The sequence below is a fragment of the Rhodnius prolixus genome, unplaced genomic scaffold (assembly GCF_049639745.1).
Source record: "Rhodnius prolixus isolate KJV_2025 unplaced genomic scaffold, Rpr scaffold_7, whole genome shotgun sequence".
NCBI classification, from domain to species: Eukaryota; Metazoa; Arthropoda; class Insecta; order Hemiptera; family Reduviidae; genus Rhodnius; species Rhodnius prolixus.
Genome location: NW_027411582.1, coordinates 11,801,532 through 11,819,587, shown reverse-complemented (window position 1 = coordinate 11,819,587; position 18,056 = coordinate 11,801,532). Strand labels below are relative to the sequence as shown.

The following is an 18,056-nucleotide window of genomic DNA, read 5'->3' as shown; positions in this document are numbered from 1 at the left end:
ATATAAAAAAAAAAGAAAAAAGCTCAAGCGTTTTTTGAGCCGAGCCTTGGAGGCTCACCGATCTCTCTGTGAGGCTTCAGCTCGAGCTCTCTGACACGAGCCACCCGCTGAGCCCTGAGAGCTCGAGCGCTCAAGGCTCGAACCTTATAGCCTTATAGCTCACAGCTCTTGAACAACACTACTTCTGGATCAACCACCTTTATCCCGGAGACCTAAAGCTACCCAGAAAATCAGTTGTTACCACTCTCACTGCTCTAACTTACAATCTTTCCTCAAAATTGAAAAATTTTAACCAACTTTTAATTATTACCAACATTGTACAGTTTAAAAGCGTACAAATCTGAAATCAAAATCTAATCTTACAAAGAAACCTAGCCCACCCAATACCTCCCAGGTCAAACTGAAAAAACAGGAATAAATTTTCAAAAATGTGGAACAATCTATTTCGAAAACAGTACAATCCAGAAAAATGACACTTTAAAGGAAATTAACTCACCAATTTTTTCCAGAAGTACAACCATAATTGAATTTTCAAGAAAAATGTTACAAATGAAAATTGTAGATATACAAACAGACAATTAGCTCATTGGGTTTAAAAATAATCGTAGGAGTCGTTTATTGAGAGAATCTCAAAGTTCAATGTCTGATTATTGTTACTATAATACAGTTGGCGGCGCAACGGTGGAATATACAGAAAGGGCTCAATTCTTCTGGAAGATTTAAAAACCAAATTTTGGTGAGAAAATGTTTAAAATTAAGGTGTTACAGATCTAAATATTGTACCAAATTATTATTCACAATTATTACACCAAGTTTTAGAAAGATAGTTGAGGTCATTTCAAGAAAAACAATGTAAAGTGGCTCTTCCAGCGGACCGATTTTAACTAAAAACCTTATGGTGGCCCCCCTCCAATATTAGCACCTAAAATCTAAAAAGATCTCACCTCATTTTCATCAGCAACTAAAGTTTGAACTCACTCCATTTTTGTGCGCAAAAATACGAACAAAAGGTAAACGATTTATGCGTTTAGAAGACAAATCAGATTAAACAGGTAACTGGCCTCATTCCGTTAGTTTCAGAAATAATAACCTTCACATGAGTTAGGGTTATTTTACTCGAAACCTCCGAATGGGTAGACTGTGTCAGGTTAAGAATAATGAGAGGGGTGGAACAGTTTTTCATTATCCTAGTTAACTGTGAAGCTCTAGCTACCGCAAGGTCTGTGATATGTGATATTTGGCACTTTGCAACTAGAGATCAAAAGCTAGTAGACCTAGTGAGAATGGAAGGAATTGCCTAGTAAGACTATCTAGGCTAGTCTTTCTCAAAATGGGCGATAACGCCCCCTTGTGAGCGCTGGAGGACTACAGGGGGGCGTGGTAAAGGAATTCAGAGAAAATTGGGGGTGTTGAAGCGGTTTAGGTGAGCGATGGCTGATTTCTAAGTTTCTAATATTTTAAACTAAAATCAAAATCTATCTATAGCGGTGTCTTACCGCTGTTTTTTAGTAAATTCGAGCCCGATATTAACAAACTTATTAAAAGTCATCAGTTTCATCCTTCACATTAGATTAGTTTTAACATTTAAATTGAAATGTCTGTTTTAATTTGAATAATTTTTCTCTAAATATTAATTATTAAGTTGTATTTTATTGCTCTCATTAGAACAGTCTCATTTAAAATGTAAGCTTGAACTCAGAAACAGGATAAGACTTATATGGGACGCTATAATTAAATTAAAGTAAAGATTGCGATTGTGATTTTTAAGATGTGGTAATGTTAAAAATTTTATGGGGCGCTAGAAACTAATTTATTCTCAAAATGGGGCGGTAGACGATATAAGTTGGAGAACCTATGCCACATGCGGCCCCCTGAGGACATTTATCCGGCCCCTGCCGCACTTCCGGAAGGGGCACCTCTTTCATTGGTGGTCAGTGAGAGGAGGAGCACTATATGTGGTGGCGGTGCCGCAAAGCGCTGCGTCGCTCATGTACAGTATTATTTCCGATGACGCGGGATGCACGCGCCATGGCTCCGAAAACAGTGTCAAAATAACAGCCAGAAGTAGGAAGAAAGGCAAAGCACTATAACTAAACCGGGACATTGGACCATCTTATTAGCCAAAAGCAGGTCCATAATTCCCACAGAAATACTGGGCAGTTTGGTGATTTAAATTTACTTGTTCTTTATTTTAAATATTTTATTTGTTCCCGTTTTTTTTTTTTTTTTTTTTTTACTTTAAAATAGTTTGTTTTATAGTCCGGCCCTCCAACGGTCTGAGGGACAGTGAACTGGCCCCCTGTGTAAAAAGTTTGGGGGACCCCTGGGCTAGGCAATGGTACAGTAAGCCTCTTGGCTACGATTTCTTGGGGAAACCCTTTACCCTTGCAGTGAATGGTTTGTACATACATACAGTCACCCAAAAAGAGAAAGAAAGTAGAAGAGTTTAATTTATAAAAATAACCTTTTTCATATTCAGGGGACATTAAAATCGTCATTTCCACATCCTGAATGGGAACTAAAGTAGAAGTGGGGGCTAAATTTGTTTTAAAGAGGAATATTTAAGGGCAACATATGACCTCATTTCCTGTACAATGCAAAAAAGAAAAACTCCAAATTTAAGGAAAATCTGATGATTGAAAGTGCCACTTTATTGAAGAAAATTTGGGTTTTTTATTCAAAAACTTTCAAAAAAAAAAATTGAATTAGATACTTGAAGCGCCATTAGAGTAAGAATCGGAAGTGTTCCACAATAATTTTCTTTTAGAATATTCTAGAAATAATATTTCTGTTGAGTTTAGTGAAGAATAAACAACAGCACAGCTACTATAAGGTTTGTAGATTCTACGAATACAAAATCTTTGATTTCCTACTTAAATTATACCTAAAAGTAAACAAGTAGTGGGGGATTTAGTCCTTTTCTCTGACTTCAACTGGAATATTTAATTTCACTGTTAGTGTGGAAGTTGGGCTTAGTTCATACATGGTTATCTATTAAGTTGTATTAGTGATGGTTTTTTGTGTTTTAGTGAATTAAGTAGTGGTAAAGTGAGGTGTTTTAGAATCAAGTCCCTCGTTAAAATGCTTTATTTTAGAAATGCCAAGGTTAAAGAATATTTAGTTCAATAATATTCAATACCTAAGAAATTCTAAAACTCAATTAATGAGATTTTTTTTTGGTATAAGAAAATTGGCTTAGCCTTCAGTTCTTGGGTGGGGGCTAATCCCTTTGTTTCCCTGAGGATAATCCAGCTGAGGCTTAGGCATGATTATCATACTTGCATCAACTTAACATAAACAATATTTTCCATGGGGAAATTTAGGGTTTCAGATGTAACCTGGGTTCAGGGTTCGTAATTTTAACTTAAACTCACCGTTTATTAACACAATTACTTCCCGAATGACCAAATAAAAGGTATTAAAGCAGCTTCTTGAATAGATTTACTCAACCAAAAGAGAGTAAATACTCTAAAATCAGCTGATTTATTTCTATCAAACCTTTCCTACAATCAGTGCCTTTTAAGCAAAACTACTGCAGCAAAGTAAAACTTATATTCGAACCGATAAATAAAAAATAATTTACAATAAACAATAATTAACATCCAAAAAGTCTAGCGCAATACACAACTTACTACTTCTCGAACTTATTCATACTTAAAACCTAATAATTTCTTTCGTCCTCAAAATGTCCTAAATCAGACTTTCCTTGAAAATTATTCGAAAAAAATCTGTGAAATGGGTTTGCAAGATTTTCAAAATGATCAAGTGGTTTCGAGAATTAAAAAAGAACCATGTTCAAGAAATTGAGCTTCTAGAAGTTAGATTATTTTTATCGAAACCTTATTACAGATCCCTTGGTCACCTAAAATGTGTTTCAGCATTTTAAATACCCACCTGATTGATTTTTTATAATACAGTTAATATGCACCACTAACACAATCACATCCCGTGATTAATAGTTGTAACTTTCTTAAACGAAGGAGGATATTATGTCCTACAGGGAAGGTCTTGCGCCAAAGAGTGGTTTATTCCAATTTACCAGTTTCCTAATCGCTGGTAATTAGCTAAAAATACTGGATGGTATTTAATTAGGGAATATCCAGTTCTGGAATTTCTGGAAAAGGCTATGCGAAGAGAGGTGCATAAGACACCAGGAAAATTATACATTACTACTAGCTAGCCTATCTTCCTACATCTGGAGAATGTTGGGGATATAGCCGAGGGTAGAAAGTTCTCTCGCTTTCCAGAAAGTCAAAATGTGGGAGAGCAAAATATCCTTCCCAGAACTCGCATTGGGGGAGCAGAATATTTAGAAGAAATAGTGTTTCGGCTCCAGAGAGTTTTTTATCCCTTCCAACCGGTTCGCAACCCCTCTGAACTAGGCTAAGTGTAGCCGGGAGGGCTGCTGATTCATCACTTGGGGTTACCAAGTGATCACTTGGGCTGGAGGGGCTCACCTGGCGTTAGTGGTGGGCAAAATAGATTTGATATGATGAAGGACGCATTGCAGGATATCCTGCCAAGTAAAAAAGAAATCTGATTGGAGGATGGTCTGTCAGGAAACCCTTTTAAAAAGCCAAACAGTGTGCTCCATTATTTTCGTGGATGTTACTGAGGCATTTCAATTAAAATCCAAATGGTTGGCCAAGTCTGAATATTACCATTACAGCTATTAAAGACTATTTTGGTAATTTCTTACCCAAAATGATCCGGAACTCCCACCTTTTCAAAGCCTTAAAACTGATTAGATTCAAAAGATTTAAATTAAAGGCAAAAGATTTGAAACATTTCTTATGAGAATTTTCCTTTAAAAAAGACTTAAGTAATTTTGAAATTACACCCATTATTGGAAACTGTATACCAAATCTGAGGTGTATCTGCAAATTTTCATTTTCACGTAACCTTATAAGACGCGCTTTCCCTTTTTATTTTTCCAAATTGGAATTTCTTTTCCAACGGGAACCTACCAATGTTTACTCTAGTTAAAAAACTTAAGTTCGCTGATGCTTTTAGCTTTTAATTCCCCCCCTCCGATCATCATATGTGGGAAATTTATTTCCTGTAACGCCCTCCACAACATTAGCAGTTCAATATTGTACTTTACGAGTATAAAAGCATGCTTACATTTGACAAACTTCTGGAAAACGTTAGAGATTGATGCCTCCACCTTGATTTAAAAATAATCTGGTACTCACCTGAAAAATAAATTTATCTTTTAATATTGCGCATTTATAATTTTAAATAATGTCTAGTAAAAATGAAATTTTGACTCAAAAATAGTCTTAGAAGCAGTTGATTTAAGATTTTTTCTCCAATTGAAATTTGGTCTATCAATATACAAGGTCCAATACCTTGTACGCAATTATTCAAAATATAACTAGAATGTTTTTAAAGTATTTACAAAAATAATAATGTTAATACCTCATACTGCTGGAAGATGATTCTGGAGCCACCAAAAATGTCAGCACTGGACACTGCACTAATACAAAACACTGCACTGCACTAACACAAACACTGCACTGCACTAACACAAATACTGTACTGCACTGCACAAAACTCAGCTCTGCAAAAAACACTAAAAGATTAATACCTCCACCTTGATTTAAGAATAATCTGGTACTCACCTGAAAAATAAATTTATCTTTTAATATTGCGCATTTATAATTTTAAATAATGTCTAGTGAAAATGAAATTTTGACTCTAAAATAGTCCTAGAAGCAGTTGATTTAAGATTCCATTTGAAATTTGGTCTATATTGACCTAGTACGCAATTATTGAACTTATAACTACATTTATTTAAACGTTTTTACAAAAATAATAATGTTAGTACCTCATACTGCTGGATGATTCTGGAGCCTCCAAAAATAGCACTGGACACTGCACTAGTACAAAAAACTGCATTAACACAATACACTGCACTGCACTAACACAAACACTGCACTGCACTAACACAAAACACTGCACTGCACTGAACAAACACTGCACACATAGTCCGCACCTGAAATCAGAAAATATAGTTTTCAATTTTGGGCATTTCATAAAGGAAAGCATTTTATTTTGTCAAGGATTATCAGCAGGGAAAACTCATTGTGATAGTTTTTCTTTTAAGGTAGTTACAAAAAAGTATTGGTTGAGTTTTCTAATTTAAAGAAAATTTATTAATAGAGATTTCTTTTTAAAGGTCAGTCTGAAGAGTAAAAGTGAAACAGAAAACAAGAATTTCATTGGAAGAAATATTTTACCTTTTTTATGGAAAAATCATTTTTTTCCTTAATTTATAAAGGTGAGTTTAACTATTATATTATTAATTTAAACATAACTTGATGCAAACTTAATAAAGTGAACAAATAATTCTTAACTCACTAAAATTAACAACATAAAATGCAATTAATTATAACTTTAAGCTGCTTAGAAAAAAAAAATTCTAAGTTACAAAACTCCTAAGTCATATTAAAGGCAAATGCAGTTCCAAAAATGTTCAGTTTTCAAATTTAAATTGAAAAAAATTACTTAATTTAAAGTAAAACTTATTATAAAAATAATAAATACCATTTTATCTCGAATTTTATTATTTATATTACCTTATTTCAGAAAAACTTATAACCATAAGTAGGTCATAATCCAGAAAAAAAGTCAAAGCAGTTCGTAAAATAATTAATAATTAAAATTCAATGAATATTGAAAGGATTTATATTAAACCCTTTAGAATGTCTAGATAAATTGTAGTTAATATGAAGTATCTTTATGTTTTAAGTAGAATAAAATGAATTAATAAGAAATAACTTGAATTAGCCATATTGAAATTTTGGCAAGTCAAATTATGTTCATAAAATAATGAATCATCAAAACACAAGAAAATTACATTAATTTCTTTAAAAATCATAATTAATATAAGAATTATAAAGTATCTGCATGTTTTAAGTAGAATAGAATCATTTAAAATAGTTTAAAAGAATTAAATTAAATCGGCCATATTGAAATTTTGGCCTACTTCAGTTCTAATTTTATTACACTTTTTTTTCCAAAGAATCCATCATTAAATGCAATAAATTTTATATCTTTTTAAAGCTTAAACTATGCTTAATAAAATATATAATAAGTCAATAAGTAATTCTTAAATTTACCTTTATAATAATTGATTAAGAATTAGGTCATCTTCAGGATAGGGACACGTCATTACACTTGCCTACTAAGTAGTCCAAGCTGACGTCATTTTTTTAATAATTAGATATTTTAGAAAAAATTAAAATTTTATTAGCTAAATCTTAAAATAAAAAGCTCTTTAATTTATTAAGAATAAATAAATACTAATGGAATTAAATTTGGTTATTAATTTAACAAATAAAGATACATAATAATACGTCATTGTTTTAATAATTAGATATATTAGGAAAAAATTAATAAAAATTAATAAGCTTAAACTTAAAATAAAAAGCTTTTTAAATTATTAATAATAAATAAATAATAATTGACTTGAATTAAATTTTTAATGAAAAAATAAAGATAAATAAAAATATAGCTTCCAATAAATTATGAATATGTATTTTGAACAAAAATGTATATTAATTATTTTTTTAAACAAAAATGATTTTATAATATATTAATTATCTAATATACTTCTTTGAGTTTCAGCTAGATTTTTGAGGAGCCATATTGAATTTCCGATGGTCGTCAGGGACGTATTCTATTTGAGAAAATGCAAGAATTTACTTTGTGAAATAGTTAAAATGTATTGTTAATAGTGTTTCTGTAGAAATGATTAATAAAACTACTTAGTTTTTTTTAAAAAAGAGAATTTTTTGACGTTTTTAAATCTATTGGAAATGAAATTCCAAAAATGTAAGTAAAATTTTATATTAAAGAAGATTTTTTAACTATACACCAGCCCTCTTGTTGGGTTTGGCTTCAAAACTCTAGGTCCAAATTTATTTGGCTTAAAAGATATTTTTTATTACAAATAATTGAGTTAGTAGCCAATCTAAATTTAGTCAATTATTGCAGCGATTAATGGATTAATTCTCGAATTAGTTGTAATAAGCTTAAAAGAGGAGATTTGTCTTTATCTCCAAAATCTCTGAACTCGTTATTGGGATTTTCTTTTCAGATGCTGTATTAAAACTTTAATTGAACTTCTTTTCAACTTCCAAAAACTATTCTGAAATTATTTTATCTACTCCCTAAAACTTGGATTCGTTCTGCTGGCAAATTTTTGCATTTTTAGTTGTTTTGTCAGCCTTGAAATGCATCTAATGTCTTCCATATTTTCTCTGTACAACTTTAAAGTTCTCGCAGTGCTCATGAGAAACAAGTGTGCCTTAAAAGCTGGAGTTAATTTCTCTTGCTCCAAGACTCGTAAACCATTTTTCTTACGTTTTCTCCACAAATATTGAAACCTTTTGTTCGCTGCATCTGCACAGCTTAGGGGCTAAAACCAGACACAGCAGATTTCTCTTCCTTAAGTTGGATCTGATGCTACATATTGCAAGGTGAATTGAAGTGAACGTTAACAGAATCAATTCAATTAAATTGATGCAACATGAAACTGTTGCAAATCTTTGTAAGTTAATAAATTAAATTTAAACTGAGGATTAATAATTAAAGTCAGACAAAATATGGCAGAACAAACTCACATGAAAAAATCAACTCAATAGGCGAGCTTGCTGTATGGAACATTTTAGGCTTGTCTCTCATTAAATATATTTGTCATTTTATAATTTATTAGTGACACTATTTTTATTATTGAATATAAAGTAGATAACATATGTGCAAACAAATCAATGAGTAATTGATTGGTAAAATGAGTAACACGGTTTAAGTCCAATGAAAAGTGAAGAAAGTGATTTTAGCAAGAAAAAAAGTTCTCAGATTTATCAAAATTAAAGAAAAAGGTAATTTTCAAACAAAATAATTTAATTAGGATCCAGTTTTTGTGAAATTATTGTTGTTGAATCGATTTTTTGTCTCTTAATGTGGTAAATTCTGTTGCAACTGTTCTTGATCTTAAATAACATATTAAGGACAAGGAATTCTCGAGTGAAAGAAGTAAATATCAGCCTCAAAGACCTGTGGCACTTCTACGTTCTGTTCGATTTAGGAGTCCTTAATTTGAAGTAAGTATTATTTAAGAGTAACTACTCAAGGAAACTGAAAGAATCGACATATAGCCCAAATTATTTAGTCAATTAATTATTTGTTGATCCCATTATATAGCACTTTTCTGCGGAATAGAGATTAAAACTTTACAAGTACAAGCAATCTAAAGATTACAAATCTGATTCTGTAATAAAAGTTATTTAGCTAAATGCATTATTTTCATGTATTCCATCAATTTTGAACTCAGTTTTTTTGGATGTAAATTTTTTAAAGATCAGTGTCTACACTATTTTTAGTTTAAATAGTTCGACAGAAAGGTTTCGGCTGTTTCTGTCGGCCTTCTTCAGATCTTTTAATTGGCATTTTTTATACTCTGTCCACAAGTTTGCCATCTTGAAAATAGTTGGTCCTGAAGCTGTTAGCAGTTTTATTTTGTTACTTCTATTTTCAATCTTATTGTTCATTGGAGTTGTTGGTGTTCAGTTCGGTGAGCATTTTGGTTAGTGGTAGGAAAATTTGCATCCAAATAAATTAAAACTACTGCATTACCTGTTTCGAGGATTGGAAATGGCATATAAATTCATTCGCTGCATATTTAAAATTACTATTTAAATCTTTGTCTAAATAAATATTAATTATTGTGGATAATGAAGTCAAAGCTAGCTGATCCGTATTATTTATATCATTGAATTTGAGAGAAATATTGGAAGATTTTGAAAATATGTCAGTAAAGGTAATAAAAAGGAAACTGTTTTAAAGATTATCAAAGCAATTGCATTAAATAGTGGACAAAAGAATTCTTGGATAAAACTGCAATTAGTGCCGTTATAACAGTTTTTATTGCAACATTATCTTATCTGATTGCATGTCCGTCTTCTACTAATATGACCGTCCATTGACAAATAGTTTTTTAGTTGGAATTCTCAGCAGGTAGCTACTAGTATTTAATGTAGGCCTAAGATACCAGGAACTGTTAAGATTGCACCTTGGCAAATTAGGTTGCTTAGTCATTGCTTCGACAAATCGACAAATTTATAGTATCTGACCTAGGAGGATTCAAAGCAAACTAAAAATCAACTTGTAATCAATCCTTACACAACTGTCCTACCGGACAGTTTTAATTTCTATCTGTCTATAAGAATAACTTCTGTCAGATTAAAAGTTTGAAGTTAAAATGCGACGTAAGATGCAAGATGTCTGAATTAATTAATGGTAGCCATTCTACGTTCAACCACCAATCAAGATTTCTTCATTATTGCAGGCTGTTGATTCTGGAACACACTTTCTTAAAGGATGAAAGCTTCTAAAACTTCTGCAGCTTTTAAAAGCAAGAATTAGTAACATACTTATTTGAATTTACAAAAATACATTTTTATGAATTTTTTGCCTGAGTTTGTAAATTTTGGTGAAATAGTAAAACATGATTACTTTTTATTGTTAGTAGTCCCGTGGGAATCCATTCCCTGGATATTAATGAATATTTCTTTTCATTTCTTCAACCAGAAAGTTCGCTAAATTGAGACCTACGTTTATTGTTTTTAGCCCCATAATTCGCATATAAAGAGAATTCTTTTTTCTGGAATGTAATAGATTTTTGAGGGTAATAATTTTAAAAATTCTTAAATATTTTAAGTGCCTGCTTGCTCCTGGACCTTCGAACATCTCTCGGATTGATTATTTATTCACTTATTCTCCATCAGGAGTTGCTTACAGCTACATATCAATGCAGTTATTGACTTTAAAAGTTCAGCTGTGGTAATCTTTGATGCAAAGTCACTTAGATCATAGTATAATACTTAACCAAAAGAAAGAAGAATTATTTGCTAATTCTAGTTAGAATAGCTGTACAGTCAGGATAGAAAACACGTCAACCTTTGATGTTTACAAAGTAAAACAAATAATAATTTTTAATTAGTATAAGCCCTGAAGATGACCCAGTCTCTTGGTTGAAAGCTTGACATAAATAAAAATAAAAAAGTTTTACTGAAATAAGGCTATAACCTTTCTGGCTTTTGGATCAATGACTCAGACACCAAAAAAGATGAACAATACTGTGCCATATTTAACGTTGTATCTTTTGTATTTAAGAAACTTTTTTTTTGTATTATGGATTCAAGAAACCAGACCAATGTGTCTAGAAATGACGGTAGAGAGTATAAGGCTGAATTGAAGGAGATTAAACACGGGGTAAGTGCTGATCCACCAAGGAATTGCAGGCAAAAGAGGTTTACGACTCTTCGACATACGAGTAGAGGAAGCCTCTCTTCTTTTTACCTGGACCACAGCTTCTCGATCATCACATCATCTGGTTTTCAGAGATCTCATATCTCAAAATAACGATTGCTTTAATCAGAAGATAATCAAAAAACTGTTTCCTTTCTTTCAAATTATGCACAGCGGCTGGACCCCTCAAATTGTGGGTCATCCTTTTAAGAATTTTTTTTTTTTAGGACTTATGAATGTTATGACCTTTTCTGTTATGGTATAAGACTTGCACCAAAGTCTTTGGCGGTAGGCTTACCTGAATCTGCTAGAAATCAAGAAACAAATCTTAGAAGGTAAAATTTTAGCATGTTTTTTTCAGCAAGACCATCCTGGAAGAGATGAATCCGTGGTAAACCCACCGTTGTTTTCAACAATATCAGTGTTTTCAAGAGATTCTTTAGAAGGCCAGAGAAGACTTCAAAAGGAGATATTCTGTCAAGATTATTTCTCTTTACTGCAGATGGGGATACCATCTTTTCCTGTTGTTTTTGCTATTCGAGCGCCCATATTACCTCTGTCACTTCTTTCAACACAGAATATCAACACTCTCTCACAATAATTACATTTAAATAAAATATCCAATTGAACATATTCCCTGTTACATCCGTTTGCTGATTACTTTCTTCTTTAAAAATACCAATCTGATTAACATCGCCGGTAACTCAATAATAGAAATTAGTAGCAAATAAAATAGGATATTCCTAAAACAATACCAACTTAAAATCATACATTCCAGGATAATTGCACTTAGTCCACATTAAAAAGGAAGTATTTTTACCTTAAACTTAAGGAATCATAGATCTAAAAAAACAGTTACAGCCGGTAAAACAAAATATGCAGTATTGATGTGAACTTTTTTTTCTTTAATGCAGGTGCTTGCAACAAGAATGAGAGAGTGAGAGAGAGAGATAGAATGCAATTGCAAGCTGTTCCTGGGTGAGCTGATTATGCAAACTACCAATTTAATTGATGTTTCTAGTGCATGCGTTATGTCTTCTTTTTTTGTGAGATATTTTGTATGCACTTTTGAATTTTTTTTATTTTTTATTCTTACCTCATAATTTTATTTAACGGAAATTTATGTATAAAAGGTAATAAACTAATGAAAGGAAAATGTGGGTAAGAATGTACGTTTCAAAAATATTATGGTCATGTAGTTTTTTTTAAATTGTTATTTCCAAATAATTAGCATCTTTCCCAGTTATTTCTGGCTTTATGTCAGGAAAAAATGGGATTAACTGCATTTAGCTTAATAGAGCTTCCAATTATTGAGTTACTCATTTCTCCGCCAAAGCAAATTGAGTGGCACCTCCTTGCCAACTACCCAGCACCAAGATTTTGGATAAGACATGCTCTTAAAATTGCTAGCAATAACAAAGATGTATATATAATCTTTTAGGACTACAATTATTTCCCAACAAAACTTAAAATTTAGCTTTAGATTAAGCTTTTGGGCTTTAAGTTTGAAATATTACAATCAAATTTTAATCTTACAAATTTTAAAAAGCTACATAAAATGAGAAATTATGTAGAACGCATGATTGTATCTGCAATGTTGGACATAATCATCGATTTTCTCCATTACAGAATGAATTGATACCGGTTCTAGATTTTCAATTGTGTTCAAAGATTGAATTATTATGTTGGTTCAGAGGCATTTGATTTCTACTTTAAAAAACTTCTGTGTCTCTTTGTCGGCGTATGATTTTCGATTAGTTTTCAGATGCCCTTATGTAAAATTGGTGTTAGTGTGGTGATATTCAAATTCCTCTTCTAAACAAACCTGAGAAACCAATTCCAAATCGGTCAGGTGGAAATGAGCTCGCTTAAGTTTAAGATTAGTGTCATTACTACTTTACAAGGAATCAGTGATTCGCATGTTTCTTAAATTTTAATGCAGTTCAATGCACCTTAATTGGAAGTACAACTGTGAATTAGCTGCAGTTATTTTGAATTTGAGTGTAACAAGTTTGGTGTTTTATCCAGAGTAGCATTGGTTGTCTCAAGATTTTTTTATTAAAAAAGTTAGAGAATCCACTAGCCATTTTTTCAAGGATTCAAAAGCACCTGCGGGTATCCCAGCCTAACAACACTTACATCCCAAACTCCTAAACAATCAGAGCCTACAAGGGATAGTTGGTTTTTTGCAGCTGGTTAGGGTATAGCAAACCCACAGATGATCGCTAGCTCCAATAACACCTCTCAGTCACACTAAGATGTATTTTAAAACAAACCCAGAAAAATGGGGAAGCTTTTTGGGCCTAACGGGGCTTTTGCGACCAATAGTAGTTATTTCATACCACTTTTTGTGCTCCAATAGAAACATCTCTGCAACTCCGTCAGGCCTACAGTTTTCTAGGATTTGGAAAACTTATTCCAGCTGTCTATAAACTGAAATAGATAGTTTTCAGAACGTTTTCCTTTCAAGATAAGTTAGTAAATGAAGATGAGAATTACGAAACTGTTCTTCTTTGTCATGCATTAAATATAGCTCGGTTTTAAATTATAGTCATTACTTAGTTAAACACTTATGGTTTGTGCAATTATAATATTCATTAGGAAAGTGTATAATTTTGTTTGTCTCTAAAGTTCGAATAATTCATTTTAATGAACCAACTTTCTCCATCTCATCGGGTTTAGGTTCGCCATCGTTTCTCTTCTATTCTGTGCTCAAGTTAAGTAAACTTACCTTGTTACTTATATCCTGTTTGTGAAGTTAGAATTACTTTCTTTTTGTCTTTCTTCAATCCTTCTTAATTTTCAATAGAATCTATTTTTTGTTTTGAATTTACTTTATCAATGATTTCATTCTATATAGTATTCGTTATACATTTATACTTCTTATTTATTTTATTTATTGTATATATTTATCATAATAAATATTTATTCTTCTTCTTATATAGTATTCTTGTCATTCTATTTGGTTTCTAAATTTACCTTTTTCTTCTCTGAGATTGATTCATTAGAAATTTGCAGAGAAATTCGACTTCCTCTTGTAAAGTTTGTATCACTTGTCACCTTCTGACTGCATTTAGGAACCAAATAAATGTTCATCGATTTTTCTTCTTTTTGGTTGGTGCTTAGCCTTTTTTCCACTGTCTTAAGAGTCATCTTTCCAACAATTTTTACTTCCTCTTAATTCTAACCAGAGTAAATGCAGACCTACCACTGGTGGTTTAGGGATTAAAAATAAACTTGTTTAAAATATGTAGCACACAATAAAAATATATTTTAATGTAGCGCACATTGTTTATTTAGATAATTCCAGCTCTAAGACAAGATTAAAAGGTGCAATCTTCATCGTCTATAAAGAAACTTAAATCCATTTATAGCCAGAAAATTAATAATAATAATAATAATAATAAAGCCATTTATTGGTTTCAGAATAATACATTTTTTCTATACAGGGTGTTCATTTTAAGACGGCTCAAATGCATTTCATGCTTAAACGGTTGATCTGAGCAAAAAATGGTAGAGGAAAACTTTGTTGCCAATCACCTCTAGTTTCAGAATATGTGACTTGATTTTAGATTTCTGCCCGCTAGGATAATTGCAGCATCCTGCAGTAATAATATCTTGATGGTTCGCAGAATCGGTAGTGAGGATAAGTCAATTCAGTGTAATTCTGGAAATTTTTTCCCATTTTCACTCTAAATGTGAAGTGAAATCCACTTTAAAGCTACAAACCCGGGGATTGACCTATTTTTTGAAATAAATACTAGATATTATTGTTATAAAATGATTGTTGGTACTGAGAAAGTATTATTCATTGGATTTTATATTTTATTTACAGGTTTGTGCGGGAGTGTTAAATATCCGGTTAGTTTAAAAGCGGGAGTTCTTTCTTTTTGTTAATAATGTGATTGTGCAACTTTTAACCTGTGCGTTTTTTAATGTTTAAAAAACAAATTATTTCGGGTTTTCAAAATTCCGCCAGAAAGTAGCGCATGCGCTCTTCTTTGCGTTATGTTTCTTTTTAAATTGTGTCCAGTGTCCAGGAAGAAGACATTTGCTGAAGAATCAACTCCTACGTCAGGCAGATCACAAGAATGGATCTGTAACTGCAAGCTATTGTTACAAGTAGAGGAGACAAGGTAAGTGGATTTTACAGCTCGTTTATTATTGCATGTTTCATTCGTTAATCGTAAATAAAAGGGTTTTTCTCAATTAAAAAAGTTGGTAATTTTGAAGGGGAAAAAAAGGGTTGAGGAGAAACTTGGGGTTTCCTCAAATTTTCTGAGGATAATTTTTGTTTAGACTTTAATTGTGATGAGCTGAAATTGAGGAGGAAGGATTGGTGGAAAATAACTTTTGAACTTACCTATTCTTCAACATAAAGATGGTTGCCCGAGCTACCATCTAATTGGTGGAAAGAGGATACATATGTTTGGTGGCGAATGTTGGAGAGTAAAGCTGATCGTGCGATGTCGGCTTCTTCAGCCGGCAGTCCGCGTGTTAGGTCGCCGAATTGGCGCATGTTGCTCTTTTCGAATAGACTTTGTTGATTGGAGACTGCTTTTTAGATTTACTGTTTGTTTTGATATGTAGCCTTTACTTTGACTTAAGCTAATAAGTTCGTTAATTCTTTGACTTCTTCTTCTTCTTAGTTCAGTGCTTCCGAAAGCCTCTATCTTCTTGCACTAAATGCTGTTCAATTTCTTCCTCAGAATGTTGTTTAGTAAGAACGTGTAACTTTTTTTTTTTTTTTTAACCCGGACTATTTTTATTTTAGGGCACCGATTAATTTTAGAGAGATTGCCAGGATCCTGATCTACTCCAGATCAGGAATGGAGGAATGATCTAGCTAGAAAAGAAATCTATTCCTTTCAACGCCTTCAACTTGTTTTGGAAAATGAATTTGGAGTAAAGTAGAATTGCTTCAAATTTTCCTGATGATTGCTTTGAGACGACCGGTAAGGTAAATGATGCTTTCTTGTTAGTACAGTTTCTTCGCTCTTTATCATTAATTTTGCAAAAAAAAAATTCTTGTCATCATTTTATCTGTCATGGTGAGCCTTCTTATGTTCATAATTTCTTTAATCCATTCGCCTCATCTTCTTCATTTCGTATCGTAATTATATTGTTCATTTTTTTTGCATTCCTTCATCAGGTTTTCATTTGAATCAGTTTTTTGACTGCGCCAAACTGTACAAAAATCCATGCGCCAAATCAATGCTCTTATTTTAAACTGTACTTACTGAAGGCTGAAATTTAGTTTAAATTTGTTTTCTTCTTTGTGTTTCGGTTCAATCAAAGGTTTTCTTTGATTTAAATTCTAGTTTTTATTGGCAGTTCTGCCTGAAATCAGATGTTTATTAACTCTCGTAAAAAATAATTAATAAATTATTTACCTAATTATAACTAATTACACTGATGGACAAAATTAACGCACCACCCTTATTTTTTTTTATTATTTCCAATTTGTGCAAATTTTGGACTTTCAAAATATTGTTGGCTGAAAAAATAAGCCATTTGTAACTACGGCCATCTGAAGAATTTAGGCCTATTCTCACCTCATCTGTAAAGAGAACTCTCTTCCAGTTCTCTAAAATCCAATTCACATGTTCACGTGCAAACTGAAGCCTGGTGATTTTGTGAACTGTGGTAAGGAGAGGGCCACGAGCAGGATGTCTGGCTCTAAGGTTACTTTCATTAAGTCTTCTTCTAACAGTCCTACTGGAGATGGAAACATTTCGGACTTGCCTTATGAGACTTTTTATCTCATTTCCCGTTATACTCCTGTTTCGTAAAGCCAGGTGCCGGATGTACCTATCGTCTCTCTCTCTCTGCTGTACATCTCTTCTTGAATGACATCTTGTCTCCATAAATCGCTTTAGACAAGTGATGTACGTCCAAAACAAAAGCAGAAGATAATTTATTTAATTTTAACTAAACAAAAACTGAGTGGTGCGCTAATTTTGTCCATCAGTATATTTTTTAAAATAATTACCATACACAATCTTACATTTATTAAAACATAAGAAATTAAGAGCAAATAAATTATTACCAGTTTCTATCAGTCTTTTTTTAATTATATTTATTATTTTTTATTATATTATATTACTTTATTATATTTATTTGGTATATAAATTAGTTCATAAACAATTATTCTTATACTTACCTTATACTGAATTAACCACTGCCATTTTTTTTTTTTTACATTGTCTGATAGTTAACTTCTTTATTTTTAATCTAAAACGGCTCTAACCATTTTTAAATTTTATTTTATCGAACAAATAGGACTAGCACTTTTATTTAAAACAGGTTTCCAGGGTGGGTTCTTGCGGGGGGGATGCAAAGAAAGGTTACTTCTAAATTTGCAAATTACGACAAATTTTTCACTTCTAATACCAGCATTTATTAATAACATTTTAAATTAAGTTCGGAATTTGGGAAGGAGAAAAGCGCTAGTTTGGAAGTAAATTTTCGATGATAGTTTTTTTTATTATTCGCTAATCATGTCCTTTCTTTGACTATTTTAATAACTAATAGTATTACCTCTAAACTACGAGGGTCGTTTGAAAAGTCCGTGCATAGTCAGAGAGATAGCACCACTGGCGCGTATCGAGGTTATGTTTAGTTAGTAGCATCTCTTGGAAGAACACACACCAAGTTTCAGCCAGATCGGTCTATTTCTTTGTGTTTGGCATTCGTTTGAATCGAGGAAATCGAGTGATTTTCAAAAAATGGACGAAAAA

At 32.1% G+C, this 18,056-nt stretch overlaps 1 long non-coding RNA gene across 1 annotated transcript; it reads right to left on the bottom strand.

The window, feature by feature from the left end:
- Positions 1-5,492: 5,492 nt before the first annotated feature.
- LOC141446991 (uncharacterized) lies at positions 5,493-8,726 on the bottom strand. The gene is made up of 3 exons (XR_012454048.1): positions 8,631-8,726; positions 5,831-5,998; positions 5,493-5,624 (listed from the first exon to the last, which is right to left on the bottom strand). It is a non-coding gene; the product is annotated as an uncharacterized lncRNA (long non-coding RNA).
- Between the last annotated feature and the right edge of the window lie 9,330 nt (positions 8,727-18,056).